This window comes from Megascapheus bottae, chromosome 7 (genome assembly GCF_031878675.1).
Source record: "Megascapheus bottae isolate mThoBot1 chromosome 7, mThoBot2.hap1, whole genome shotgun sequence".
Classification (NCBI taxonomy): Eukaryota; Metazoa; Chordata; class Mammalia; order Rodentia; family Geomyidae; genus Megascapheus; species Megascapheus bottae.
This window is the reverse complement of record NC_143515.1, coordinates 79,154,561-79,181,255: the sequence shown is the minus strand read 5'-3', so window position 1 is coordinate 79,181,255 and position 26,695 is coordinate 79,154,561. Positions and strand designations below refer to the sequence as shown.

Genomic DNA, 26,695 nt, shown 5'->3' with positions numbered 1-26,695 from the left:
CCGCTCTACCACTCTGGAAGTGGGCCAAAGGACACAAGTAATACTTTCATTAAGTACATTTTAAAAATTCTTATTTGGGGACAGGGAGCATTGCCTAGTGGTAGAGTGCTTGACTAGAATGCACAAAGACCGGGGTTTGAGTCCTCAGTACCACATACATAGAAAAAGACAGAAAACAAACTGTGGCTCAAGTGGTAGAGCTCTAGCCTTGAGAAAGCCCAAGGGCAGTGGTCAGGCCCTAAGTTCTAGCTCCAGGACTGGCAAAAAAAAAAAAAAGTTATTTGTATCCCCCCCATTCCCCGCAATGGAACATTTGAAAGTGGATTTTGCATCAGAATTGATCCAAATCAAATACCACTGGAGAATATGCCAATTTCTGACATTATTTGAAATGTAGCTTTCCAAACCTTCCATCTTATCTATCTGATAGTAGCCCTTTTCTATAACATGATTTCATTGACTATATTTGAGGGTATTTTTTATCCCACATTTTACCAAACATTATTCATTTTCTTATTGTTAGAAATTATACAGATAAACAATGGGTGGAAAAATGCACCAGTGGTACTCACTAGATATTAATGTTCAAAATGAAAATATACAACCTGTGGGTGGGGATGGGGGGAAAACTGGGAGACAGCAAGGAGTGACAGTGTCCAAAAAGAAATGTACTCATTACCTGACTTATGTAACTGTAACCCCTCTGGATATCACCTTTATCATAACAATAAAAAATTATACAGATGATACCTCAGAATACTCACTGTGAAGAGAGAATTGGTGGTCAGTGGTGTCCTGTGCCTTGTGGGAGTTGCTGTGGCTTTATCTTATTATATGAGTAGTTTTCATCTTTTCTCTCTTAGGCACAAGAACACAGCATCAGGAAGACTACTGCTGTGAAAGCGTATTCTGGGAATAAGACCCCAAAATGAATTGCAGATGCCTCAACCTGAGGGCCATGGTGAGTGCTGTTGTCTGAAATATGCTCTTCCCTATTTTGCCTTAGAAGCATGGCTGGATGGTAAGGGACTCAGACAATGCCTTCCTGGCAGGATGGAGGTAGATTAGGAAGCAAACAGAGGGTTTCACACACTACCATGGCTTCTGTGTCTTTTTCTGTTTGCCCATCACAGCGGAGTGACAGGTAAATGTGGTCACCAGAACATGTAATACCCATAGAAGGAGCAGTCGTAACAAAGTGGTTTGCAAGTGAGCGCTTTCACCACATCATTGACGGCAGAGTCAGTGAAACATTACCGATATGGAGCCCGGCTCATCTTGCAGATGTCCAAGGCTGCCTCATGTATAAATTCCTTGTGCATGGATCTTTGATCCGTAGACTGTGTTCTCTGCTGCTTTCTTGGCCCTGTGTTTATAGAAAGTGGAGCTTGGCTCTGATAAAGGTTTTTCCCAGACTTAGGCTTCCCAGTGGGGATAGCCCTTATGCCTGTGTGACTGCTAACATTTTTTTGGTCAGTCACAGGGCTTGAACTCAGGGCCTGGGCATTGTCCCTGAACTCTTTCACTGAAAGTTAGCACTGTGCCACTTTGATATATAGAGCCACTTCTGGTTTTGTGAGGGCTAACAAGAGATAAGAATCTCAGGATTTGAAGCCAGCCTTCACCAAAAATAAATGAATGAATGAATAAATAAATAAATAAATAAATAAATGGTCCTCTTAAATATTGTTACAGTATCTCACTTTGTTATCTGATATACTGGATATATTTATATTTGGTTATTTGAAATTGGATAGGGAAGGGGGGAAAACCAAGATGGGGTGGGAGGGTAATGGGGACCAAGACATGTGAAAGGGTATCAAGGGATGTGAATTAATGCATCTTATCTGACAAATATCATGTAACCCTTTTATTAATTACAATAAAAAAATTTTAAAAAAGTCCTCTTAAGACTCTTATTTCCAATCAACCATTCAAAAACAGAAGGTGTTGCTGTGGTTCAAATAATAGCATCCAGACCCTGACTTCAATCCCCAAAAACCAAGAGTCTTATGGACTTTCTTACCCAGACTAGCTTGGAAGAACTTTAATCCTCAGATCTCAGCCTTCTGGGAAGCTTGGATTTCAGGTGTGAGCCACTGACACCCAGCTACTATTTACATTTTAATGAGTCAAAATTAAAAATCCTGTTAGTGATGTTTTGGTGGCATACCTCAGCACTTGCGAGGCTGAGTTTATGGATAAAGAAACAAGCAAATAAATAAGTAAATACAGCTTAGTAGCCAGTGCTAGAGGACTGGATGGGGCAGAGTGTTCTGAGTGAAGCTGGTGATGATGGGGCTAGACCTGAGAGTTAACCAGAAGGCAACAGAAAGGCAAACAACAAAAATGGTTAGAATAGTAACTCATTTGGGGAAAGAGGTGAAAACAGTACGGATTATAGTAGTGTAACCATAAACAGGCAAGTCTGGGAGTAGGACTGTGGAGTGGTGACAAGAAGTACCTAGAAGCAGATAGGTAGGACTTCTGACTTGTTGAGCACACACAAAAAATTGATCTGAAGTCCCCATATTCCAGAAAATATGGCTCAATCAAGCCAGAAGGCTCTATTTCTTTGCAAATTTTCTCTTAAGTCTTGAACAGCACAACATTCCCAGGATCTACCAGTGTTTCTGTATCTGATTTGAGTCTGGAGTGTGTCTACAGAGAATCAAGTCCTGGAAACCTCTCTTTCCTCTTCCCTCACATCACCCTGCCTTGCTACCAGACTCTGTTATCACCTCACATAATTGTCCTATGCTCCATTACACTGTTTTCAATGACACCTCCTTGTTTAGAAGGTGCTCACCTACTTTTACTCTGTAGTGATCACTCCTTCTGCCAATATTTCATGTTCTGGGGCCCACCCCTAGAACCCTGTACAAATCGCAGGGCTGTCAATATTGCCAAAGAGCATTTCAAGCTTGATGTTAAAAATCAAGTTCTACCCAAACAGGAAAAGAAGGGGAGAAGGAACAGAGATCAATGGCAAATAGGTAGCTAAGGTCCGGTGGTCGGGTGGTATCTTAAAGGGTACTATGAAATGGCCTGGGAAGAAAGATCACGTCCACCAGTTGTTCTGGAAGAGCCTAGGTCCTCAGTATACAGTGACTTGAGAGAACAAAAGAGAAGTTGCTAATGTATAAGCACTCTATAAGACATCTACAGTATTGATGGCAGCCCCTGTTGCTGCTGATTGGTTTATAGCTCCCGCTTTAACTAGGCTAACTGTGGGTGGCGTGGTAGTCTTACAATAAATTGCCTCCATTTATTGCATGCTTTCTGTATGTATGCTGGGAAATGAGTAAGCACTTCTTCCTGAGGTATCTCCTTTAACTTACATCAGCTTTGTGGGGAATTTGTATTATACCCATCTTTCAGGGAAGAAAACACAAATTTAACAAGCAAAGCAGCATGACCATGGTTTTGTCTCTAGTAAGCTGTAGAACTAGAGCTAACACATTTTACCTTCAGACTTTTCATTGTCAATGCCAGATCTCAGTGTCTGGCATACAGTTCAACATTTCTAGAATTTTCTTCATCACATTTTAACAAGCCATTTGAGAAAAGGGGGATGCATGTTTGAGATGAAATAGTGGGATAAAACAGAGGCATTGTGTCTTTGGTTTACTTTATCTTCTAAACTTAGGAGATCATTGATAGCAACAGAATGACCCCAAAGAGAAAGCTGGGCCAATGCCCAGTGCCTGTTTTATCATAGCTCTACTGGAATATCTCCATGACACCTCAGCCTCCACGCTCCAAAACCACACTCAGCACTTTCCCCTGCAAATAGAGCGATAGATGGAGTGCAGCTTAGTATAGAACTGTGAGGCCCTGGTTTCAATCCCCAGTTCCAAAACAAAACAAAAAAATAGTGATAGACAGTTGTCTCTTTTCTCCTTTGTACTCTTCCAGGAAATGTTTATACTAACTCAGCCTTTTACCAACACCTGCCAAATTCTCCAACCAATCTAACAGTTTATTTGTCAACTATTTGATCATAAATATCCTTCACAAATCTTACTTAGCCCAGATCTAATCAGAACCATTGTTAGTCTGTTCTTGAACATAACAATTAGAAGGCAAAAATACCATTTTACAAGGATGGCAAGAACCTACAATGTCTCAGGACCAGCTTTTAGAAGCTACTCATTTTCTTCCTTAGATGAAACACTATGAAAACTCTCTCTTTGGCTTCTAAGTAGCAATACAAACAGTTCTACTTCATAGATGACCACTGCCCTTGCCCGAATGATTTGGAAGTTGTTTCTGGGGTAGTTTGTTGTACTAAACCCTCTCAAACACAGTCTGTCAACAATTTTTTTAAATCAGGTTTGTTATATTAAACTAGAAGTTGGTATTTGATAGTCATTTTCTTGCCTAAAAATCTTCTAGGCCTTTCCTGCTTTAAAGAGGTAAACTGGGATTTCAATCTAGTGATAGTTGGAATAATGGAAAAGAAAACAGGATAGCAGTAACTTGTAAGAGTGTGTTTATTGGTGATATTTGTTTCTACAGACCCTCAAGAGTCATTAGTGAATAAAATACAGTCTCTCCCCTTAGCCTCATTTCAAGTAGAAAAACTAAAAATAGATGTTTGAAAATGAAAAATTAAAAAAGTCAAACAAGAAAGAAATCACAGGGATTCATATTCATGGATGTGCTTGTAAGTCACACACACACACACACACACACACACACACACACACACACACACACACACACATAGATCAAGGGGTGGGGATAGGCTATGAATTGCCGTGATGTAAACACTTCCACCATGGCCAACTTTAGTCAATAAGAAGATGTCCCTGGATGTAGACTTAGGAAGTTATGTGCAAACGTGGCCCTCAGAAACTGGTATGAGCCCATGTACAACAAAACTCTAGCTCTGAATCAGCTTTGCTATGATTTAGATTTCTCAGAATGGAGAGAGTTGGGCTTAAAGAAAATGAAACTGGTAGAAAAAAATCCAAAGGCAAAATTTGCAAAAGTTTTACACATTGAAAAATGTGTAAGGCAGCTAGAAAGGGGGCCTAGCCGGGCCGGAGCGAGCAGGGCCGGAGCGAGCGGGGCCAGAAAGAGAAAGGGGCCAAAAAAAAAAAAAAGAAAAATGTGTAAGGCAGAAATATCGCTTAGCTTTACTCTTTCAACATATGATATAAGAAATAATAAAAATCCAAGAAATGGCAACAGATTCCAACAGGAAAAAAAAAAACTTGTAAGAGGCTCTGCCATATTGTGATTTAAAAGTTTAAACTGAGAAAAAACTCTCAAATGCCTCATTTCTGAAACACTTCCGGATCCTTCCTTCCTTCCTTCCTTCCTTCCTTCCTTCCTTCCTTCCTTCCTTCCTTCCTTCCTTCCTTCCTTCCTCCTCTCTTCTCCCCTTCTTCCCTCCCTCCCTCTCTCCCTCCTAGTGTTGGATGGAATCTTGGGCCTTAGTAATGCTAGGCAAGCTGTCTACCAGACTTAAGCTTATCTAAAGTTCACAATTAACAATCACAGAATTTTTTGTTTGTTTGTTTTTTTGCCAGTCCTGGGCTTGAGCTCAGGGCCTGAGCACTGTCCTTGGACTTTCTCAAGGCTAGAGCTCTACCACTTGAGCCTCAGCACCACTTCTGGCTTTTTTCTATGTATATGGTACCGAGGAATCGAACCCAGGTCTTCGTGCATGCTAGGCAAGCACTCTACCGCTAGGTCAAACTCCCGGCCCCTCAATCACAGAATTTTAGAAATCATGTGATGGCATCCTAAAGGTCTGTGTTAGAAAGTTTATCCCTCTAAACACCTGAGAGCAAATCAGAGTATTCACTGGAACTTTAATTTATATACCAGACATGATGAGAGACTGATAACTACTACTAATAAAAAAAAAACAATATGCCAGGCACTGGAGGCTCGTACCTGTAATCCTAGCTACTCAGGAGGCTAGATCTGAGAACTGTGATTCAGAGCCAGCCTGGGCAAGAAAATCTGTGAGACTCTTATCTCAAATTATCCAGCACAAAACCAGAAGTGGTGCTGTGGCTCAAAGTAGTAGAGCACTGGCCTTAAGCAGAAGAACTCAGGGTCAGTGCCCAGGCCCTGAGTTCAAATCCCACAACTGAAAAAAAATACAAACAAGCACTAATAATAATACATTGTAATATAATTTATTTGATACCTATGAATTGTTTGTGGACTTTTTCATTTAATATTTTCATATCACAATTGACCATGAGTAGCAAACTACAAAAAGAAAAGCTACACATAAGGAGAAATTACTGTTTCTACAATGTATAGCAGCTGATCTCACATCTATTTTACAATATACTCTTCCAACTGCAACAACACAGAACTGTTCTGTGTGATCAGAATACTGTCTATATGTTTCTATTTATATCTATTTGTATCTATCTACCTAGACTCCAATCATACTAATCTCTCCAGTTGGAAAATTACCATTCTGCTGTGCAATATAGCTGGAAAATCTACTATCTCAAAGGTATGTCTACGCTGCCAAACTCAAGTCATGCATGTTTGTGGAGTTTTCCATCCTTGTAGTAATGTTCCTCAGTCTTGGAAGGTGCCAGCTCACAAGCAGAGGCAATGGACGCTCTTGTTCTCAGAAACTTTATGATATAATACACACTTGCTAGTTAACAAGTGAAATCTCCCTTGCCAATATGTACTTGAACTCAGAAAAAGGTGAGAGAAATTCCAAGATGCAGTTCAGAAATGATCTTCCACATACGATCAGAATATTAAATTTTCATCAAAAAATCATGATTAAGAGAGGAATGTGGCCAGGCGTGGTGCCTCACACCTGTAATCCTAGCTACTCAGGAGGCTGGGATCTGAGGACTGAGGTTCAAAGCCAGCCCCGGCACTAAAGAACGTGAGACTCTTTGGGGGTGTGGTCAACGGGCTTGAACTTGGTGTGGGTGCCTGAGCTCTTCAGCTCAAGGTACCACCCTACCCTTGAGCCAAGCCCCACTTCTCCTTTTCTAGAGGTTAATCAGAGATAAGAGTCTCAGGTCCTCTTGTGCCCCAGTTAACTTTGAACCTTGATTCTCAGATCTCAGCCTCCTGAGTAGCTAAGATTACAGGTGTGAGCCACTGTGCTCAACTAAGAACAAGAGACTCTTATCTCCAATTAATCACTAGAAAAGGGAAAGTGGGGCTGTGGCTGCAGAAGTAGGGCAGTAGCATTGAGTTGAAGAGCTCAGAGACAGCACCCAGGCCCAGAGTTCAAGCCTCAGGACCCACAAAAAAAAAAAAGGAATGTTCCACTTTCTTATGAGTACGAGCAGAATCTCAGAGTACCTTCTAGAGATTGCTTTGATTTCCATCTTGCAAGGTAAACATTCTAACTTGGACCTTTAGGATATCATTACATAGCTGGAGATGGAATGATCTAGGTTAAATGTCAGATTAACTTTTTTTGTTGTTGTTGGTCATGGGGCTTGAACTCTGGGCCTGGGCACTGTCCCTGAGCTCTTCAGCTCAAAGCTACCGCCCTACCCCTTGAGCACCACTTCCAAACTTGTTCTTATTCTACTAGATGATAGTAATTTTCTCTTCTGAATGTATCAGAAATATTTGCTTATTATAAACTCCCACAGATTCATTTTTATCTTTTTGGAGATACCATTTTTCTCCAAGGCTGGTACATTATGAAAATATTTCCCATCTTCCATCTAGATTATCAAGATGTCTCAGCAGCCTGACTATAATGTGAAAAACAGTTATCTTAAGTTATTGATTTGCCTTCATGTACAAAATTTAGGTTTTAGACTACGTAATCCTTTGTGGATACTTTACCCACAAAGCATGTGGGCATACACAAGCATATGCTTGAGTAACCCTGAGAAGGATATCATAGATCTGTTGTGATGTGGACTAAGCTGCCAGTATAACACTATATGTCTGGAGCTTGAAAACACTTCTGGGCCAGAGCTAAGACTATAAACAGGTGATCAAACTACAGATTTCCCAGTAAGATGAAATTATTTCAGCAAAGTATGAAAATGTTAAATATCAGATACACATATGCAGACAACCAGCAGTTTAAATACATAATCCTTGTCATAAGTTGACAGCTTTATGCTGACTCTTAAGACACTGAGAACTAGAACCATAATATCGAGAGAAATCATCTTAAAACTTGTATAAAAAGCTGGCATTTGAATCGATCCTGCATGCCAAAAAGCAATAAAGCCAACCTACTCATTAAAATGCTCTTTGTCAAATTACACAGCCGGATTCTCCTTGCCAATTAATATGTTTGCCAAGTTTTATTGCTTTCTTGGGACAGTCATTTTGGACTCTAGCTTTTGAGGGTTCCCTGTCCATCTTACTACTTGACTGTCCAAGAACTTCTTCATTGCATTTCAGATGTCATCAAGACTTAGGGATTTGAGATCAAAAAGACCTAGACATATCATGTGTGTGGCTTTTTTTTTCCTGTGACAGAGAATGCTGTCCAAAACAACTGCAAACCCCATGGTATTTTTACCTGCAGTAAAGAGTGGTTTATGATTCCAGGAAGCCTCATGAAATGTGCTAGACTGCTCTCCCACAAGGATAAAATCCTGTTTTACTCATCACTGCTTGCATGACTTCTCCTTTATGCTAATAAAGGGGAAGGAAACTTTCCTTACCTCTCTGCAGGGGCACCTTGACTATGTCTTTAGTAAACTGGACATAGATATATGAGCAGGAGAAAAGCACAGTAATTAGCTTAACCAGTGTTTTAATGGAAACAGAGCCTTGGGAAATGAAGACCCAAAGACCCAGGGAAAACTGTCTGTTTCTATGCACCAGTTGCACAGAAGAGTAACAGCCCTGTGGAAATATAGCCATTTACCTAATGTAAAGATCAGGGGAACAGCTAGGCCTGTCTTCAGACTCTTCTCACCCACACTATGCAGTGCGCTTTCCCCCAAGTCTGGGCAGGACTTCTTAAGTATGGAAGTTTTATGATCTTCTATCAGACAAGGAAGGCCAGAGAACGTTTTCACAGCCAACTCCTCCCCTGAAAGACCAAGGGAGGAGGCAGTCATATTTTTAGGCTTTATAGCTAGTTTTAGGAAAAGACATTTGTGTGTCTAAGACCTGATTTGCAAAAGAGAATGTCTAGTTTCTGTGACTCACTTCTGTGTAAAGTGAGAGATGAGAGACAGGAAGTTGAGAGACCCTGGTTCTGATATGACTTCTAAGACCTTCAATGCCTTTAAAATGCTCAGCATACCACAACTCCATACCACAACAGGGTATTGGTTTCTAAGCCCCCAAACTCACATAACCTGGAAAATAAACACCAGGAAGCATGAAGTAGGGCTTGGCTCAAGGATGTGGTGATAGCCTTGAGCTGAGAGCTCAGGGACAACCCCCAGGCCCAGGGTTAGGGCAGTAACCTTAAGCTAAAGAACTCAGGGACAGTGTCCAGGCTGAGTTCAAGCCCCATGACTCACAAAAAAAGTGGTATATTTATACCATATTCATCTATTAGAAACAATTACATTGTACCATTTGAAAGGAAATTGAAAGACATGGGAAAAAAAAACTCTATTAAGTAAAGTAAGTTGAACCCATAGAAAAAAGGTCACATGGTTTCCCTGCTTTGTGATAGAGTGTGCCTATACATCAATAAGTAAACACATTGTATGCTCTACAAGTGGCTACAAATGAATTAATGACGTATAATAGACTTTATGAAGAGTTCGAATAGTATAATCTTTTAGAAAGACTTGGTCAAAGCCCAAGAAAATTAAGGCCAAGAAATGAGTATATCCAAGGGGTTTGGGACCGAAGGGAGAGGGGGATAGAAAAGAAGAACGAAGTCATGAATTTGTTGTAAGTCGGATGCTGGTAAGTCACACCTGAAATCCTAGCTACTCAGGGGGCTGAGATCTGAGGATCACAGTTCAGATCCAGCCTGGGCAGGAAAGTTTATGAGACTCTTATCTCCAATAAACCACCAGATAACCGGAAATAATGCTGTGGCTCAAAGTGCTAGAGTACTAGCCTTAAGTGAAAGAGCTCAGGGACAGCAACTAGCCCCTACGTTCAAACTCCATGACAAAAAAAAAATCATTGTATATATAATAAAATTAAGAAAAGTAAAGGAAGAGGTAGATCACAGAGGGGTGAAATGTTGAAAGGATGCATTGAATTCATAAACTGCTTTGTTATATGGCACCTCCTTTAAAGAACTAGTTAAAAAATAATTTTTAAAATAAATTTTTAGGACAGGAGTTTGGCCTAGTGGTAGAGGGCTTGCCTAGTATACATGAAGACCCTGGTTTGATTTCTTGGTACCATATACATAGAAAAAGCCAGAAGTGGTAGAGCTCTAGCCTTGAGAAAACCCAAGGACAGTGCTCAGGCCCTGAGCTCAAGCCTAGGACTGGGAAAAAAAAAAAGAATGTGGAATGTAACATGCTACATAGAACCCTGAGGAATTGGATTCAAATCAATAGTATTCACACGAATTCCTGATCTTGGTATATGTAGGACAAATATGGTTGCATGTATGAATGTGTATGTTTTCTAGATTTCTCTGATGAACAGACTTAGAAATGATGACATCTCAAAAGCAGTAAACACATACAGCACAGAGATGTACACTATTTTTCACAATGAAGAACCAGGATTTTTTTTTAAATGGCTGATTATAAAGCCAGGGTAGGGAAATCCCAGACAGTTTGTTACTCAGTGAAACAATGAAGTGTTTCCTGTGTGGAGTCATATATGCCTGTAATCCACGCACTTAAGAAGTAGATGTAGGAGGATCAAAGTTCAACATCAGCTTGAGCTATACAGTAACACAGAAGAAGGAATAGAAGATAGAGGAGAAAGAGAGGAAGAGGGAAGAGGAAGAAGAAGAAGGAAAGAGGAGGGAGAGCAAGCAAGAACAGAAAGAAGAGGAGGAGGAAGAAAAAGAAGAAGAGGAGGAGGAAGAGGACTGCACAAACACCTAAGCATGTTCCTATCCAAAGGCTGGGAAAGCAACACCAAGATCAAACCACAACCCATTCTTCTGTACAGATTAAACCACCTAACAAGTAGAAAAGAGAACGGAAAGTCTTCTAATGTAATGAATAAATAAAAGAATGGCAGATTTCAATTGTGGACTTGTAACCATCAGCAACTGTCAGAAGTCACTTTAAGCAAGAATCACAAAGCATGCTCAAACCAGTTGTATTTCACCCCAAATCACTACATCTGAGGGAAACTTCAATACGAACTAGGCAATTCATGTGTAATCATCTGAGTTCTGTGAAGTAGCTCCAACTGTCTTTATCTTCATTTTACAGTTCAGAAAACAGTTATCTTCATTTTACCGTTCAGTTCAGTTATTTAGTCATAGTGGCTCTGGGGTCAAACGCAGGGCATTCATTTTGGCCCATGTCAACACAAACCCAATATCAACCAGTCAGTAGAAATGTGAATTTCTCCCTGGAAATAGCCGCTAACACCATGGCAAACTTGGCTGTATCATCTGTGTCCATCAGGAGTTATTTACAAGGTCTCAGCTTCAGCCACAGAGACAGAGATGAAAACATCTCTACCAGACCACTGCATCTGTTAAAGGCAAACACTAAAGAATATCAGAATTTCTGTTATTGAAGCTTGCAAATTATCATACTTATTAACTTTTTTTAGTGTACGAGCAATCTCAAAAAATAGAAATGTTTCTGGGCTCTCTGTTTGGATAAACCTGACTTCCTGCTTTACAGTATACTTTTGGGGGGATTACATAAGATCACATAATAATCAACAAAACTGTTAAATAAATCTGGGCATGGAAGTGCAGGCCTATAATCCAAGCGACCCAACAGGAGGAGAAAGAGGAGCATAAATTCAGGGCCAGCCTGGACAAAGGTAACGCAATCCTGTTTCAAAAACAGAATACCAACAAGAGGGCTGGGGTACAGCTCAATGGTAGTGTGCTTACCCAGCCATAAGAAGCCCTGGATTCAATCCGAGATTCTATGGGGGAGGGGGGAGTTGCTGAACAACATAAATATCTTAAACTATTAATCTCCCAATCAAACAACTGCCATTTTAGATTCCCTGGAATAATAGTATCAAGGGCTGGGAGTTTGGCTTAGTGGTAGAGTGCTTGTCTACCATGCTCGAAGACCCAAGTTCAATTCCTCGGTACCACATACATAGAAAAAAGCCAGAAGTGGTGCTGTGGCTCAAGTGGTAGAGCTCTAGCCTTGAGGAAAAACCCAAGGACAGTGCTTAGGCACTGAGCCCAAGCCCAGGACTGGCAAAGTAATAATAATAATAATAATAATAATAATAACAACAGTATCAATAAGGGAGTTCTGTTGAAGAACTACAGCAGATGGAGATTCTAGCTATGAACAATGAAGACGCCCAGCTGGTACTGAGTCACAAAGATGACTTATTATGCCATTTTTTTTCTGGTTGAAGTCATTGTTCCTATACTTATTGCTTTTCATGCTACTTTATTTACCTGGATTTAAGATAGTATTTTGACATAGAGCATTTACACTTCATTAGTATCTTGTTGAACATCAGAACAAATATTAAGTTTTATTTACAGCATGGTCCTTGTTCTTCATGGATAGTTTTTGTTTTTTTCTGTTAGAAAAAGACATGAGCTGGTGGCTCACATCTTTAATCCTAGCTACCCAGGAGTCTGAGATCTCCAAGGACCACAATTGGAAGTCAGCCCAGGCAGAAAAGTACCCATGAGACTCTTATCTTCAACTAACCAGTCAAAAAACAAAAGCGGAACTGTGGCTCAAAGTGATAAAGTGCTAGCCTTGAGCAAAAGAGCTCAGGGACAACACCCAGGCCTAGAGTTCAAGTCTCACAACTACCACAAAAAATTGATCTCTTCCAGATTACATATCAAAATGTGTGAGACTTGTGAGACGCTCAGTGTTGGAGAGTGATGTCAGACAAATCCACAGCCCTTTGCACTTCCATAATTTAAATTGTGTTTCCAACTCTTCCCAACTTTGCTGAAATGAAATGAAGCCAAACTAAATATGTTTCTATTACCTCATCTAAGCTTTGATGTATAAACATAATGTCAACTAATTATACAATAGCCCCTCTTGGTGAGTCATTGCTCTCATCTCTTTCTTATTAGGGAAGTAGTCATTTATTCAGTGAGAAGATGAGTTAGAGACCTTAATGGTAACATGTTTTGAATGCCTGCAACATGCAAGATATAAATAAATATGGCCTCAGGAAAGGAATGTAAACATTCAATTCTATTCCCTTGGTGAAAGACTTATTTCCTATTTGGGTATACATTTTGCAAATGGTCTGACATTAGTAGTGAATCAAATTGTGTCTGCTCCTCCTTCAGATCATGAACAAGCAAAATCTCCACAAATCTAATGGATGTATTTATCTATGTAAAAAATGAGTAATGAGTCATGAGGGCTTTATGAAAAATGTCAAATAAAGAGTGCAAATGGAAAATCCAAAAAAAGGGCAATCTCCATTGTACAAGAAGGCTTGGAGTTGGGCAAGGTCTGAAGATGGGCTAAGGAGAGCCAGTGCAGCCAGGGTGTTGACATGGCCCAAGGTATGATTGGAAAAGATTGAAGATCCCCATAAAAAGACAGCCTTAAAAATACAGAGAAAAATTCAGGGGCATTCTCCATAGTATTCATTCTGACAAGTTTCTGGTGACATTCAAAGATGTGGGAAGAAAGCCTCCTACCTTTGGAGATGCATTGGTCATTGCCCTTGAATTATTAAACTCTGGATATGAGTTTGAAGAAGGCTCTATCATCTTCATTCGATTCAGGACTGTTATTTCCTACAAGACAGAAGAAAAGCCCACCTTTTTTCTTGATACCATTGCAAGTGCTGAGAGCATGAGCATCTATGATGATATTGCTTCAGATGTGCTGCAAGATTACCAAGAGTTCAGCCTGGCCAACGTCATCTAGTCCTCCCCAAAGGAGTCCACCGCCCGTGAGCAGAGTGCCAGCATGACAGCTATGGATAACGCCAGCAAGAACGCCTCTGAAATGACAGATAAACTGACTCTGACATTCAACCGCACACACCAAGCCGTCATCACTAAGGAGCTGATTGAAATGATCTCTGGGCTGCTGCTCTGGATTCATGGAAACCAAGTCTCAACCTCAAACAAGAGGCAAAGAAGGAAAATTCTGCCAGCTGATTTCATTTTTAGCTGATTTCTGTCTTTGTCAGAAGAAACTTGCTCCATTGTTTGAATGACTAAAGACAGCAAGATGTTTGTAAATTATAATACAATAAATGACTTACAATAAAAAAAAAAACCAGAGAAAGCAGCGGGGCATGGTGGCTCACACCTGTAATGTAATCCTGGCTACTTAGGAGGCTGAGATCTGAAGATCGTGGTTCAAAGCCAACTCAGGCTCTAAAGTCTGTGAGACTCTTATCTCCAATTAGCTACCAGAAACCCAGAAGTGAAGTGGAGCTCTGGCTCATCAGAACTCTAGCCTTGAGCAAAAGAACTCAGGGACAGAGCTAAAGCCCTAAATTCAAACCCCACAACTGCCAAAAAAAACAAAAACAAAAAAACCGAAAACTCTCTAGTAGATAACCTCTACTAATGACCTAAAGAAAGTCAAAGGCCTTCTAGTTCAGTGGTCTTTTGTGCTCCCTTCTCATTCACACTAAGAAATTCCTTAGTCTTTCTCATAGGCTTGTTTATGTCTGAGACAAAACTGTGTACCACCAGCTCTGTTCTGACTGCAGCTGTGGCCAAGAGTGGAGTTTCCTGTCAAACAAGAGCACTGCCATGGGAAGAGTTTTTTCCTCTCCTCTCTGCTGTGTTCTGTACCAGATACCTTCCTTATATTTCACTCTGCACAGGCAAGACCAAATCAGGCCATGACACTGATACTAAAAACCAGGAGGCAAATTATTCATTCACTGTGTGGTGGTAGTTGTAATGGTTAGCTGAATTGTCCATAATTGTATGTCTTAATCTTATTTCTATTTTGAGAATGAGTTCAAAGGGATACTCTACTCAGCTTGATAATATTAGAATCAGCAGCTGAAAAAGCATAGAGTGTTTAAAAAGCTATGAGTGTAAGTCAGACAAAACCCACATTATTTCATTTGCTTAAAGAAGAAACAAACAAACAAAAAAAAATCCAAAGGAACATTGAGATCTGAAAGGGAAGCAGAAAACAACTCTGAGGTTGTGGGAACTTTACAGGCAAGAACATTTAATGGAGATTAAACTACATTAACTATTATTATTCAAATTTAATTTACATTGTTCTATTTCCAATCTTTTCATATATGTCTGCAAACTACGTTGCTATACATAAGGTGATCCTAAGACATTGTGTTATATGTATTTTATCTTATGTAGCATTCTACATCTTGACACTAGGACACTTTATTTTTGTTTCTTTTGTTTCTGTGCCAGTCCAGGGCTTCAACTTAGAGCCTGGGTGTTGTTCCTGAACTTTCTTGCTCGAGGCTAGTGCTCTACCATATGAGCCACGCTCCATTGCCGTCTTTTTTGTTTGGTGATTAATGGATTTCTCATTGACTTTCCTGCCTGGGCTGGCTTCAAACCTCCATCCTCAGATCTGAGCTTCCTCACTAGCTAGAATTACAGGTGTGAGCCACTTGCACCCAGCTAGGATGCTTTTCTTTTTCATATCCCCATAGCATCTTGTAGTGCTAAAACCCCCACATACTTGGGAGTTGAGAGTGATTTAGAAGAGTTAGTGAGTTTTGTTTCTGTTGTTGGTTGTTGGTAGTGGTGGAGGTGGTGGTGATCATCTGTGTGTGAGGGGGTGGCATGCCAGTTCTGAGACTTGAACTCTGAGCCTGTGTGCTGTTCCTGAGCTTTTCTTTTTTTTTTTTTCCCCTCCAGGGTACCACACTTGAGCCACAGCTCCATTTCCACCTATTTTTGATAGCTAATTGGAGATAAGAGTCTTATAGACTTTCCTGCCTGGGTTGGCTTTGAACCACAATTTCCAGATCTCAGCCTCTCAAGTAGGTAGGATCATAAGTGAGCCACCAGCGTCTGCCATGAGTTAGTTTTAATAACCACAAGTCCATTCTCAAGCTACAAATAGGTAGTGTTACAAAGAAAGAGCAAAGAATGGCTGGAGGCATGGCTCAAGTGGTGGTGTGCCTGCTTAGCAAGTGTTAGCAAGTTCAAACCTCAGCACCACACTAAAGAGAATTGGAGGAGCAGAGCAAGGACATCAACAGTGTGGCTCTCCATTGGTTCTGGACACTCTGCCGTGCCCTGCTCTGTGACCCTGGAGCTGAGCACTGAGAAGTACACACCTGAGACTGCCCATGTTTGTGTGTTTGTTTCTGTCAGTAGAAGCACTAGGGGGAGTTAGTCTAGAAAAGAAGTAAAGGTTGGCTTTATTTTACTCATTACTGGGTGACTTCCTGTCTTCTTGTTGTTCTTATGAACAACAGCCAGCAAGGCTTCCTCTCCGGACAGCGGCCCCATTCCCTTCTGAATATCTAAATTCAGTTTGTGGTTTTCCTAGCTCTGGCAGGCTGGGCTCTGTTGCCTATCCTCTCTCAGGTCCATCCCAGATTTATTTATTTTCTCTTTCTTTCTTTCTTTCTTTCTTTCTTTCTTTCTTTCTTTCTTTCTTTCTTTCTTTCTTTCTTTTTTCCTTTCTTCCTTTCTTTCTTTTTTTGCCTGTCCTGGGACTTGAGCCCAGAGCCTGGTTACTGTCCTTTGACACTTTTTGTTCAAGGCTAGCACTCTGCCACTGGAGTCACAGCACCACTTCTGGCTTTTTCTGTGCATATGGTTCTGGGGAATCAAACCCAGAGCTTTATACATACTAGGCTAGCACTCTACCACTAGGCCAACCTCCTGGCCCATCCCAAATTTAAAGTTCCCACAGCCAAGCAACTCCTTCCAAGGTCTAGATTTCCATTCATCGTATTTTTTTTCCTAAGATGGAGACTTGAACTAGATATCTGACACTCGCTTTCTCTCATTGACTGGCTGTCTACAATCTGAGCCACTCCAAACTCATCATCCTATTTTTTAAATTGTGGGTCATGGGGCTTGAACTCTGGGCCTGGGCGTTTTCCCTGAGCACTTGGGCTCAAGGCTACCTCTTGAACCACAGCCCTACTTCCCGCCCATTTTCTAGAGCTTAATTGGAGATCAGAGTCAGGTTCTTTAGTGGACCTAGATCCTCAGCTCTCAGGCGTGAGTCACTGCGCCTGGCTTGTTTTTCTAGTCCTAGGGCTTGAACTCAGGGCCTGAGCACTGTCCTTGGGCTTTCTCAAGGCTAGAACTCTACCATCTGAGCCACAGCAATACTTCCAGCTCTTTTAATGTGTGTGGTAACAAGGAATCAAACCCCGGTCTTCCTGCACGCTAGACAAGCTACTCTACCACTAGGCCAAACTTCCAGCCCCATCATCTTTCTTTTTATTCATTGCTTTGTTTTCTTCTTCCCCTCAGAATTACACTGAAGTAAAACATTTAAAAAGTGTCACATGGCTTTATTTTCTCTACTAGTATTAGTGATATGAATTGCACACATTTATTTATATATTTAGTGAATTCGTTTTGGTGGTACTAAGGTTTGAACTCGTGGCCTTGCTGGCATGTACTCTGCCACTTGAGCGGGGCCTCCAGCCCTTTTGTGTTGGTTATTTTCTTTAAGAAGGTCTCTAGGTCCGGGCTGGCCTGGAGTGGCAACCCTCCTGTAAGTGCTACCCACCACACTGGGGTGACTGGCTCAGGTGCTGTGCTCCTCCACAGCCTGAGATGACAAGTGTTTGCCTTTGTGCCCAGGTATTGGTTAGAAAGGGTAGTTTTTGACCAGGTTGTCCTCAAACCTTGATCTTCCAATCTCTGCCAATCAGGCAGCTAGTATGGCTAAGATTCCAGGCTTGAGCCACAGAGCCCAGCATGCACTTCTGTTGTTTTTGTGATTATACGTAATTTTTATATATTCACTGACTTAGGAATTTATCTTCTCTAGTATAAAGTTATTTAGAATTTCTTTTTTGCCCCAGGCACTGTGGCTTACCCCTGTAATCCTAGCTACTCAGGAGATTGAGATCTGAGGATCAAGGTTCAAAGCCGGCCCAGGCACAAGACCCAAGACTCTTATCTCCAATTAACCTCTAGAAAAACGGGAAGTGAAGCTTGGTTCAAGGGTAGGGTAGTAGCCTTGAGCTGAAGAGCTCAGGGACAGCGTCCAGGCCAGTTCAAGCCCCATGACCTAAAAAAAAAGAAAAATTTCTTTCTTGTTACATGTATAGCAAATCCCTTAGCATCCTTTAATTGCCCAATAAAACTCTGCACATACTTTGTCATTGTTTTTTTATGTAAAAGCATACTATTTTCCAAGTTAATGAAATTTATCAAGATGTATTACTTTCTTTGCTCACCTTTGCTTCTTATACCTCACGTCATCCCTCAGGGCTTGTGTTTCTACATAGTGCATTCTATACCTCATTTAGTCTCACAAACATCTTTAGTGTATGCTTACCTTTGAATGGTTGGAAGACTTGGCTAATTGTAACTTAGCATCTTGAAAATGTCACTACCTTGCCTTCTAGTTTTTACTACTGACCAAGAAGTTTGATATTTTTATCCTTCCCTCACAGTTCTTTGTTCTTCAGTTCTTTGTTAACATCTAAAATTTCTCCTTGATCCTGAATATTCTATACTTTTACTCCCATGTGTTAAGCAATGAATTTATTTTTTACATGAAAAATATCCAGAATATACTTTTAATCTAAAAATATGGGTATTCTTCATTACGATTTTTCTGACACTATTTTTTCCCCTCTGTTCACTCTTTGAAGCTCTTCTGGAGCTCGTATTAAATGTATACTTGAGCTTCTCAATTTACACTCCACCGTTTGTTTTTGTCGTTGTTGTTTTATTTTATTTTTATTTTTTGCTAGTCCTGGGCCTTGAACTCAGGGCCTGGGAACTGTCTATGGGCTTTCTCAAGGCTAGAGCTCTACCACTTGAGTGACAGCTCTACTTCTAGCTCTTTTCTATGTCTGTGGCAACACACACACACACACCCCACAAAACCTGTTCTGCTTATTCTGTGGTGTGGGGTGTAGGGGGGGGTGCATGCGTGCACACGCTACTACTAGGGTTTGAACTCAGAGCTTCATTCTCACTCAGCTTGCTTACTTGCAGTTGGTGTTTTGTCACTTGAGCCTCATCTCTAGCTCAGAACATGTGGATGAGAGTATGAGGATGGGGGGGGGGAGGGAGGAATGAGGCTTTGAAGTCAGATGGACCCGATTTAGAATCCTGGCACTTCGTAGTTTTGTGATCACTTGTTTAAGCTCTCTGTGCCAGTTTTGACATCTGTTAAATGAAAAGAGTGCTTGCTCACATAAAGTCATTGTAATTAGAGTACAGACAAGTCTTAGGTATAACAGACAGACAGTGAATGGACATTACCTAAAATTCTATCCGGAGGTTTCTAGGCTTCTTAGAAACAGTGGAAACAGCCTTATGGTGGCTGCATTTTCCTGGCTCTTTTTACTGAGCAGCAGTCTCATCCTGGACTCACTCAGCAACATCACCCTTCTCTTCACAGTGTTAGCCTAAAAGCATGGGGAATACCCATTGTGCTTATTTACACAGCACAGACTCACAATGTACTCCAGCTCCAGCTGGGAATGGCTTGGAGGTCTCGGGGAGTCGGGGGTCCACATTCCACCATGTTCACACAGGGCAAGGTCCTCTGCCACATGTCTGCTCCTTTCTAACAAGGGTGATAGCTTAGATACAGGAAGTTCTGTGGTACAGTCCTGAAAGGTTCAACATTAGGTTTTCCAGCCAGCTCTCCACCCCTGGGAACAAAGCCCTGTTTCACACTCTCTTTTAGAAAGACACTTTTCATTACCAGCAGATAAACCATCTCTAGTATCCAGAAAATGCTTAATAGTTTTAACAATTGCACTTTCTGGTTTCTCTGGTAGCAGTGTTATTACCCAATTGGATCTTATGTGGTTCTCTATTGTGGTACATCTTACCAGCATCTGCTTGTGTAGAACTTAGCTTGTGATTAAGGTTTTCTTTGATGTTGTATTGCCATTCCCCTGCATTTCTGCAGCAACAGATTTGCCCTTTACAGAGGTCACTGGTATCTGAGGTTTTTCTAAGACACTTGTGGTACTGCCACTGACCTTAGAGGGCCAGCACATGCCTGTTTCATGGCTTTCTTTCTTCTTTTTTCCTTTCTTATAGATGCAACTGGAATGAATAAGTTCATCCAAGACTTCTTTAAACGATTCACAGTTAAGAGACTTGAGTTATGTGCTGTTACTTTTGAATGCTTTTATTCATATTTTCTTTTATATGCTCAGTGTGATGAGAAAGTGACTTTTCCTGGTAAATGTTCTATCACTTGCTGTAGTTGAAAGAATATATTTATAAATAACATGCTACCTCATCATGCTACGAGATGGCTTGTTTTGGTTTTCTATACTTAAATTTATTACATATTAGGGGCCAGGAGTTTGGCCTAGTGGTAGAGTGCTTGCCTAGCATGGACTAAGACCAGGGTTCGATTCCTCAGTACCACATATGTAGCAAAAAGCCAGAAGTGGTGCTGTGGTTCAAGTGGTAGAGCTCTAGCCTTGAGAAAATCCAGGAACAGTGCTCAGACCCTGAGCCCAAGCCCAGGACTGGCAAAAAAAAATTATTATATATTATATATTATAAACTCATATTTTTATTTCCTGTGATGCTGGGGATAGAACCATGCTAGAGAAGCGCTCTACTAGACCACACCCCCAGACTCTAGTTAGCTCAATGTAAAACAGAAATGTACCTTAGCAAGAAAGCGATTTGTAATTTTATTACAAATCTAATTTCATCTTTCTTTTTTGCCAGTCCTGGGCTTGAGCTCAGGGCCTGAGCACTGTCCTTGGACTTTCTCAAGGCTAGAGCTCTACCACTTGAGCCTCTACCATTTGAACTCAGGTTCAAATCCATGACTCAAAAATAAACAACAAAACATCCTAATCCAGGAGTCCTCTCTACAAACACTTAAAAAAACAGCACCACTTCCAGCTTTTTCTGTGTATATGGTACCAAGGACTCAAACCCAGGGCTTTGTGCATGCTAGGCAAGCACTCTACCACTAGGCCACACTCCTGGCCCTGATTTTTTGGTTGGTTGTGGGACTTGAACTCTGGACCTGGGTGTGTTGTTGAGTTCTTCAATTCAAGCTAGCGCCCTACCCCCTGATACACAGTGCCACTTCTGGGTTTTTTGGTGATTAATTGGAGATAAGAGTCTCCAAGTCTTTTGTGATTGGGCTGGCTTTGAACCTTGATCATCAGATCTCAGTTTCCTGAGTAGCTAAGATTACAGGTGTGAACCACTGGTGCCAGGCTCTGATTTATAATTTTTATGCCAGTCCTGGGGCTTGAAATCCTGGCTTCACACTCTCACTCTGCTCATAACTCATGCTCTACCACCTGAGCCATATCCCCAGTCTGATTTTTGCTGATTAATTGGAGATGGAGTCTCATGGGCTTTTCTGCCAAGATTAGTTTCAAATTTTAATCCTCCGGGTCTCAGCCTATAATCCTGAGAATTACAGGCACGAGCCCCTAGTGCCTGGCTTGGTTTATAATTAATGGTTAATAACAAAGGGATTTAACTCAATCAGTAGAAGCCAGAGTATAGGTTATGCATTATAACTCCATGCCAGGATCTCACCATTTGCCTGCCTAACACCTATCACATAATGCCTTGGGAACTTGGATTTCTTGTTCATATAATGCAAAAGTTTGTCTTGGTTACTTTTGAACCCTGTTTCTAAGTGTGTTTATGTGATAGAACTGTTAGAAGCCCCCATAGAGAAGCTGTCCAACTTCTGCAGGGACACTTTATACAACTTGAACTTGATAATAGCGGCACTCACTAGAAAGATCAGATAAACTTGGGAAGGTCTGTGTTTCCATCCTACTTTGCAGAGATGTTGAATCTGTTAGTCTTCGAAAAAGGTGTACAAGAAAGCAAAGTGTTGATTGAACCAAGCGTTCCTTAGACTTTGGAAGCCCAGAACTGCATCGTTTTTCCAGGTTCTTAAACCTTCTGAGGTGTTAACTCTCGCAGATCTTGTCTAGCTGGTGATTTTCTAGTCTTGTCTTAGTCCCTTTCCTATAATAATACAATACCATCATCTGTTGTTTTTTTTTTATTTGACTCATAGTTCTGGTCCAAAAGCAAGGGGTCATATCTGGCTGTGGCCTTCTTACCAGCATTCTTGAGGTGACACAGGGCATTAAGTGGCAAGACAAAGACGAGTGTGTGTATGTTCTTAGAAACCAGTATTCCCTCAGTGGGCTAAGACCTTACCAAAACCCCATCTCACAAACTGTTATCAGATGATCTCTCACTCCTCATACTTCACAGCAGGAACTAATCCCAACATGAATTCCAAGAGGAACAAGCCATATTTAACTTGCAGAAGGTGGTGAGAGAAAATTATTCTAACACTTGTGAAAACTGCAAGGAAGATTTTATTCAGACTGTCAACAGAAATGGTCAAGACTATTAACAACTTGCAACATAAGGCAGATAAGGCACAATTCCCATAACAGAACAGATTGGTGAGGGGCTTAGACAATGAGTGGGGTGAGTAGGTAGAAAGTAGGAGACAGACATTGAGGTGGGGGGTATTTTTTTTTTTTTGCCAGTCCTGGGCTTGAGCTCAGGGCCTGAGCACTGTCCTTGGGCTTTCTCAAGGTTAGAGCTCTACCACTTGAGCCTTAGCAACACTTCTGGCTTTTTTCTATGTATGTGGTACCGAAGAATCGAACCCGGGTCTTTGTGCATGCTAGGCAAGCACTGTACCACTAGGCCAAACTCCCAGCCCCAGGTCGGGGATATTTTTGATGTTGTGTTGGGCAAGAATCTTGCTATATCGCTCAGTGTCTGGCCTGGAATCCCCAGTGCTGCATGGAGAGGACAGTCCTTGCCCTGCCAGACTCCTTGCTGAAGTGTGCAGAAATCTGCTTCCTTGCAGCAGTCCAGGTGATCTGGGATCAAGAATTCAATGATTGTCCCTGAACTGACTTAGCAGAATTCTTGCTAAAACTGGACCAAGTAGACCAAAAGCTAGGCCTAGTCAAGAAGACAGCAGAGGCGAACCTCACTATGATTTGGACAAGAAGACCATCTTTTTGCCGTCAGGTCTGCCTGTAACAATCAGTCATAACAAGAAGCTGAAATGAAATGTTGTCTCATTATTCAGTCTCTTCCAATTCCTCTAGAAATAACCTCAGCACAGTTTCTACTTTCAAGAGGGAATAAAGATAGGAGTCCAACAACAAGATTGCAGCTGTGTTGATGTGAGGCTGATTGCCAATGCATTTTCCAGAAAACGGTGTCCTCAGTCAGCTGGTACGGAGGCACGTTGTGACCTGGCCAGCCTGACCCTAGACCTGGCCATGCTGGGTACTTGTCCCTCTTCAGACATCCTTGGGCAATTTTAGACGACCCAGAGGAGTTAGTTGCCAGGGGAGCCCCAGGGCCACTATTTTTTTTTTGAAAGATATTTTTAACATTGATTTTTGTATCATATTTCAAATGTCAAGAAGAGTATCTCTATATGTAATCACTGGCACAGAGATTTTAGAACATAATTAAAATTAAGCTAGGGTTTGTATGTCATAGATACATATCAATCTATATAACTTTATGTCTATAGAGTATATAGCCCATCATAGATTTTTTTTTTTTTGCCAGTCCTGGGCTTGAGCTCAGGGCCTGAGCACTGTCCTTGGACTTTCTCAAGGCTAGAGCTCTACCACTTGAGCCTCAGCACCACTTCTGGCTTTTTTCTATGTATGTGGTACTGAGGAATCTAACCTGGGTCTTCATGCATGCTAGGCAAGCACTTTAACCACTAGGCCAAACTCCCGGCCCCCCCATCATAGATTTTTATGTCTATGTAGTTATGTTTATATCTCCAAGACCATGTCCATAACCTTGGGTACCTGACTATTGAGTCATGGCTCTTGTACTGTTTGAGTCTAGTATCCACATAACAAGAAGACCATGTGCCTTTCATTCCTTTGGTCTTGACTTATCTCACTCAACATGATTTGCTCTAGTTTCATTCACTTCCCAGCCATTGTTTTATCTTGTCTGTTGGCTATGTAGAATTCCATTGTATATAAGTACCACATTTTTTGTATCCATTCATCTGCAGTGGGGCATCTGGGTTGTTTCCATCACTGGGCTATTGTGAATAGTGCAGAGATGAACATGGCTGAGCAGGTGTCCTTATCATATCCTGGGTTATGATGCTCAGGGTAGAAGCCCAGGAGTGGTATGGTGGGATCGTAGGGAAGGTCTGTTTTCAGTTTTTTGAGAAACCTCCAAACTGCCTTCCAGAGTGGCTGAACTAGTTTACAGTCCCACCCGCAGGGCAGTAGGGTTCCTTTTTCTCCACAACCCTGCCAGCATCTGTCATTGTCTGAGTTCAAAATCTTGGCCATTCTAATTGGGGTAAGGAGGTATCTTAGGGTTGTTTTTATTTGCATTGTCTTTATGACCATGGATGATGAGCTGTTGGGGACGGACTGTGGGGTCAGTGACCGTGACTGTGGGGTTAGTGACCTTGGACCCGCACAATTGAGTACACAAGGAAGTAAGTTCTTATCATGATTTGGGGCTGTGTCAATAGCTTCTCATTTAGCCTGTTTGGGACTTGATAGCTTCTCATTTAACTTATTTGGGACTTGTTCGCTTCTCATTCAACCTATTTGAGACTTGATACTGTTTGTACGAATGTAGCCTCTGGCAGTTTAAAGAAGTAGATTTAAGGTCAGAACTGGAGATAAACTGGGCTACAGTCTTGGGCTACAGGCTTCTTAAGCTGTGGCTCCTGATTTGGGCTGTAGCCCTCCTGAACCCCATCTCTTTGCCTCTCTTCTATTTTTTACTAGTCCCTGCCCCCTATTTCAGGAATCCCAATTTGCGAACCCTGGTTCACTGCCTGCTGGCCCCGGCAATGAGCTTTTTCTCTTTTTTTTTTTTTTTTTTTTTTTTTTTTTTTTTGCCATTTTAACCTCTTCTTTTGATGTCTCTCTTTAGTTCCCTTGCCCAGGGCCACTATTAAGTGCAGGGACTATTTTGATTCAGAGTGTCACCATATCTACTTCCTTTTCTGTCTGTCACCTCCTTTTATTCACAGTCCCTGTGGGGGCATTTCTATGGAAAGGTGGTAGCATCCTGTCTCACTAGAACATGGATATTTGTTGTGAGGTGAGAATCTGCATTCACAGAAAATGTGGCAAAAACAGTGGCAGTGTGTTTTTCCCCCAAACTTCACTGTTTCTCAGAAAACTATTTATGACAAAGGCTTAAAACCCAACTGGAATGGGATAGGTTATATAAACATTTCTCTTAAACCTCTGTATATTCACAAGGCTAAAACTATGCTGTATTTAAGAGAACTGGGAATTTTTCGTAGTGATTAGAGTGCTTGCCTAGCATGCATGAAGACCAGGGTTTGATTCCGTGGACCACATACATTAAAAAAAAGCCAGAAGCAGTGCTGTGGTTCAAGTGGTAGAGCTCTAGCCTTGACCAAGCCCAAGGACAGCACTCAGGACCTGAGTTCAAGTCCCGGGATTGGTTAAAAAAAAAACTAAATAATTATTGCAGTGTAGTGACCATAAGGAGCAGTGAATCCAGTAGTCCCCATTCCTGTTGAGCAGACTCACTGAGAAGTTCACAGACCCTCACCAGGCGGAGCCCTGCTCCCTGGGAGCTTGCCAGAGACGATGCAGGAAGAGAAACTGTAGGAGTGGTTAAAGCTTCTGAAAGAAAACATACTTTAAAGATTCCCTCCAGAATATGATCTCCAGCCGGGATTACGACCAGTAATCTATTTTTTAAAACACCCACACTTTGTAGCTCTGGGTCTCCGTATCCAGAAAAGAGGTCATTTATGAACCATGAGACAGCTAGTTAGTGACAGAGGCAAAGCAAAAACTAATAGTATGCAGCAGTGTGCATTTTACAAGGCTTAAATAACTTTATTTCAGTAATCTCAGTTGCCAATAGTCTTAGAACACAAAGAACAAAGTCTGAAAATTTTGACACGTTTATCTGAAACTCTCTCATGGTGGCTGAGATGGGAGCCAGTGGCCTGCGCCTATAATCTTAGCTACTCAGAAAGCTGAGATTGAAGGACTGTGATTTAAAGCTATGGCAACCTATCTCTTAGAAAAAAACCCAAGAACTGAATATTGATTGTTTCCTGGCATTGTTTTCCCGTCACAGCTAATGGGATCTTTATTTACCATTAATTCCCATTTGCCTTTCAAAAAATTGATACATCTGGCAGAACCTTCCAGAGCATCCTGGGTTTCCCCAGAGCCTCCCTTGAGCCTTTCTTGTTCTAATCCAAACCGCATCCGTGAGCTCTGGCCTTTGCTTAGCACCTTCTCCAGCCTCACTTTGTCCACTGCATGAAAACACTGTTTCTTTTGGAAATTTTTTATTGTAATGTAAACAGGGGGTACAGTTCTATTCACCAGATAGGTGCATTACTTCTCACACATTGATACCCCTTCTCTTGTTTTTGTCTACCTTTTGGAAATTTGATATCACTTCACCAAAGAAGTTTGCATGTTTCCAGGTGCCATCCGTCACACTTTGTGAATCATGAAAGCCGACGTGACTAGAGTA

The 26,695-nt window shown here is 41.3% G+C and overlaps 1 pseudogene; it reads left to right on the top strand.

Moving 5' to 3' along the window:
* Nucleotides 1–1,097: 1,097 nt before the first annotated feature.
* On the top strand, nucleotides 1,098–23,487 carry LOC150061119 (ATP synthase F(1) complex subunit gamma, mitochondrial pseudogene; annotated as a pseudogene).
* The last annotated feature ends 3,208 nt before the right edge of the window (nucleotides 23,488–26,695 follow it).